The following is a 5,103-nucleotide window of genomic DNA, read 5'->3' as shown; positions in this document are numbered from 1 at the left end:
AGCTGGAGTTACAGGTGGTTGTGAGCCTCCTGGTGTGGGTTCTAGGAACCCAGCTCCTCTGAAGATCAGTAAATGCCCTTAAATCACTGTCATCTTTCCAGCCCTGACCTAGATGTTTTTACGAGTACAGAGGTAGGGCTCGGGAGATGACTCGGTGAGTAAAATGCTTGCAGAACAATCATGTGGACCTGAGATCAGATTCCCAGAACTCACATAAACTCAAATGTGGTAGCACATATCTGTAATCTCAGAGCTTCTGTGGTGAGATTGGAGGCAGAGACTGGAGGCTCATGGGCCAGCTAGCCAGGCATATGTGTTGGTGAACAGGAGACCCTGTCTCACACAGGTGGAAGGTGAAGACTGACTCCAGAGGTTACCTTCCTTCTATTCATGCACTGTGGCATGTGTGCACTGGAACTAACACACACACACACACACACACACACACACACACACAGATTCTTTTTTTTTCCCACCTTCAAATCTGTTTCTGTTTACCCCACTAACTCTCCAGGCACTGCAGTCAGGGGCTCTGTCCCAATCCCTGTCAAAGCCAGGCATGGTGGTACACAACTTTAATCCTAGCACTCAGAAGATAGAGGAAGGCTGATCTCTGTTAGATGGAGGCCAGCCTGGTCTACAGAGCAAGTTCCAAGCCAGCTACGGTTACAAGGAGCACAGAACACTGGAAGATGCAGCGAGACCTGCGGAGCCTGGCGGTCCCTCAAGTCTTACCGCACTTGCCCCTTCCTCTTTGTTGTCTTGCTGGTCTTGACCGCCTACCTCATCACTTCAACTTCCCGGTTCCAGCTCAGCTGAAACAAGCAGGCGTTGGTTACTACCCCGAAAACCCCGAATTCCAAGTTTTGGGAGAGAACTTAGAGAGATTCTGAATGAGGCCAAATGGGCAGAAATGTGAACCAATAACATGGCTAAGGGGGTGTGCTGTCCTGTGGGCTTGGGGGACATCACAAAGAGGAGCAGGATGAGGGCAGTAATGTTTCTCACATAAGGCACAGCCTTCCAACTAGGGAGCCCCCAGGCTGCCTCAAACCTCTGCACACCCTGCTATGGTTTGTGACCCCAGGGGTGCACTGTGATTGACGGCCTGGTCCCAGGGGTGCTTTGGAAAGATGGAAGTCTTTGGAAGCCTAATAGGAAGTCTTCACATGACTGGCTTGTGTGTTCAGAGGGGACTGTGGGGTGCTCTGCTCCTGTTCCAGGTACTGTCTCTTCTTCCACAAGAGCAATCCACCATCCACCATCTGCAATCTGCCGTCAACCCTCAGAACTGAGTCGTTCCTGGCACTGTGCCCCTAGCCCTCCAAATCCAGGCTGAACAAACCTCGTCTTGAGCAGACTCTTGGGTATTTTGTCGGAGGAATGTAAAGCTGATAAATACAAACCAGGCCAGCCTTGAAGGGCTTTTGTGTGCTTCGAGTAGTCATGTTCTTTACCCTCCCGTCCTGTGCTTGGATCTGCTCCCTCCTCTGCTCACACAGAAGATACTGTGTTAGGAAACCATCCTTGACCTGTGTGACTTTCTTCAGCCCTGTGTCCTTCCAGCATCCTGACTTAGGACTCAACTCTTTTCTACCAAGGAGCCCACCCCACCAAAATGTGCCTGCTCACACATTCTGCCCCCCGCCCCCCACCTTCATGCTGTCTCATTGGACACAGGTACACATGTGAACAACACCAGGAAACTGAGCCCCCTGTACCCCTGAGGAGGACATTGCCTCTTTATTGTCAGGGTAAAGAACAGGCTGCAGGTTGAATCTCTAGGAATGAGCGTGTACTTCTATAGTTTACGAGTATAGCAAAACTGAGCCAAGAATTTTCATAGATTCTTATGACACCAGAAGGATTGGAAAAAGCAAAAGTGAATGGATGAAGGTCTGTTTGTTAACATGTATGTCACAGCTTTATGTAAAGTGAGTCTTACTGACAAATCCTAATTTGGCAAATAATTAAAATGCTAAGAAATAGCATGCCTTTAATCCCAGCACTTGTGAGGCAGAGGCAGGCAGATCTCTGTGAGTTTGAGGCCAGCCTGGTCTCCATTTGCGAATCCAGGCCAGCTGTGGCTACAGGGAAACCTTGTCTCAAAAAGACCAAAAAAAAAAAAAAAAAAAAAAGCTAAGAACTATATCTTAGTAAGCCAGGTTAGCTAGGCTCCAGTGGATGGATGGTCCCACATCAAAGGGCATCTGGGGACACAAATTTGACTCAAGGGCTGGAGAGATGGCTCAGCGGTTAAGAACACTGGTTGTTCTTGCAAAAGACCTGGGTTTGAATCCCAGCACCCACATGGCAGCTAACGACTGTCCATAACTCCAGTCCCAGGGGATCCGACAGCCTCTTCTGTCCTCTGTGGGCATTGTACAACATGGGACATGGGCACACTTACCTACATGCAGGTAATACACACATAGAAATAAAATAAAAATAATAAATAAAATTAAAACAAAAAATAAATTTGACTCAATAGGCCATAATATATATGATAGAGTATATGAAATCAGGCGGGGGGCATTAAGAATAGTGCAACTAGGGGAGGGGGCTCTAAATATGATTAAAACATTTAAATGAAATTTGCAAAAGTTTAATTTTAAAAAATTTTAAAACAGAAGAAATATATCTTCCAGGCTGGACAGATGACTCAGCAGTTAAGAGGTTTTACTGCTCTGGTAGAGAACCCGTATTTGGTTCGCAGCACCTACATCAGGTATCTCACAACCAACTGTACTGCGAGAGCACCTGCACTTATGAGGTGCACATAAACGCATTTAGGCACACATGCATACACCTAATAAATAAATATTAAATAAATAAATAAATCTTTCTTTAAAAGAATATATATTTCAATAAAAAAGAGCAAGGGTCTCATTTTGTGCCGATTTCCAGGTATATGTGCTTGGAGGACCCCCCCCCTTTACATTCCTTCCTCATCAACGAGGCTAACAACGTAGATGCACTCTGGATTCTGAGAGTCCTACATAAAACAGGTACTCTGTGCGGGTATCCTGACATGTGCTTTAAATATTAAAATCTGAGTCTTCACTAAAATAGGAGAAGTAAAATAATAAACAGGCAAATGTGTACTGGGGCAACCCAGTGGGACCATAGTTTCCACCAGAGCCACGGCCCATGGGCACAGGTTGGCTGCCACTGTATTAGGGTCTGGAAAGTGTATTAGGGTCTCCTGTTAGGTGTGAAAATGAATTAATAATGAACCAGCTTAGTCCTGGTTGGATAGGGATAAATAAAATTAAAATTCAGAAATTTGCGTTAAATGGATTGTTAATTGCTGTTGAGCTTTAAATATTTGAGTGTATTAATTTCTCCCTCACCCCCTGGATTATATCTCAGCAACATTCCCCTGTCGTTAGGCTATTAAATCAGACATATCAAAAAGGAAGCATTTATTTATATCTTCGGAGACATGTACTTCTAATTAAGACAGTGCTACTGCGCATATTTTATGCTGAGCTGTCTGTACTCAGTTCTGAGAGGTTTTCATGAGTGTTTGGAAGAGGAGTCTTGGCCGAATGGTCGAATACTCCGCAGTAACTTCTCAAAATCTTCACCCCGAAGGTAACAACTGTCCCCAGACATTGTGAAGAGACTTGTGAGTCAGAGAATTGGAAGTGGTGACCTCCAGGGGACAAAGGATTCAGAAAATAGCTGTATTGCCAGAATGCAAATGCAAATCATAAGTGAGCTAGCATTCACAGATCATCCCATACCTCTACTAGTGAAGTGCATATTCACGGCTGTGCATGAGCCTCCAACCACCCAAACACAGATTGCCTCTCCACCTGACCATCACCCTGTATTCCTGCCACTGTATTTTCAAGACTGGAGGTGAACATGTTGTCAGCTGTTCGCAGACACTCTCCTACAAATCCTGCTTGGCTGAGGTCTGTTTCTTACTGGGTAAGCTTTTGTCAACAGTGAATTCTCATGCCTGAAGGATGGATCCAACTTCCCATGGGAAGCCATGTCCAGCCATAAAAGTAACTAGTTGATGCCCCGACCTGTTTGTTTGGGGGTATCTGTGCAGCAATGTTCTTTACCCTTTTTTCTGTAGGGTAATAGGAAAGTTGTAGAGAAAATATGTGTGTGTGGGGGGGGGGTCATGTTGGGAAAAGCCAAAATCAAATCTAGGTTCTGTCTCTTCCCATTCATGAGTCCTTGGGCAAGACCATTACTGTCAGAGTGCTTTTTCACTGGTTAACCAAATTTCTACTGTGCTTTAAGCATGTCATAATAGTCCATGTGGACTGATAAGGTAGGCCTCTAGTCACATGACGCTACTTAAATTTATAAGCATCAAATCTAAAACTTAGTCCCTTAGCCACACTAACCACATTTCAAGTGCCCAATAGCCACTTGTGATTAGTAGTCACCAATTGGGCAAAACACATAAAAAATATCTCTCCTATCACAGAGCTCTATGTTGGACATCACTATAAGGAGATGGGATCTGCAAGCAAACAGGTTTTTATTTACCGAACATGGAGTGGTGTGCTGGATAGCTTTAGTGTCAACTTGACACACCTGGGTAGAGGGAGACTCAGTTGGGGAATTGCCTCCATTAGACTGGCCTGTGAACATGTTTGTGGGGTATTTTCTTGATTGTTGAGTGTTGTGGAAGGACCCAGCCCACTGTGGGTGGTGCCACTTCTGGGAAGATGGGCCTGTGTTGTATAAGAAAGCAGGTTGAACAGGGGTCAGGGGAGCAAACTAGTAAGCAGTGTTCCTCCATGACCTGTGCATCAACTCCTGCCTCCAGGTTCCTGCCCTGAGCTCCTACCTTGGGCTCCCTGATGAACTGTGATCTGGGAGATGTAAGTCAAATAAACCCTTTACTCCCCAAGTTGGTATTGGTCAGAGTATTTTGTCACAGCAATGGAGAATCAAACTAGGACAGAAATTGGTACCAAGAGTCGGGTACTGCTGTGACAGACCTGCCTGACATTGGAGACTTGTGGAGGTGTTTGGAATTTGGGGCTGGAAAAGCCATTGAGTGCTTAGAGTTTGTTGCTGTGGAGCTTGGAACAGTTATGTTGAAAGAGTTGTGGACAACAGAGGCCTAGA

This window comes from Nannospalax galili, unplaced genomic scaffold (genome assembly GCF_000622305.1).
Source record: "Nannospalax galili isolate Female #2095 unplaced genomic scaffold, S.galili_v1.0 scaffold372, whole genome shotgun sequence".
NCBI classification, from domain to species: Eukaryota; Metazoa; Chordata; class Mammalia; order Rodentia; family Spalacidae; genus Nannospalax; species Nannospalax galili.
The sequence above is the reverse complement of the archived record's forward strand: the minus strand, read 5'-3'. Positions refer to the sequence as shown.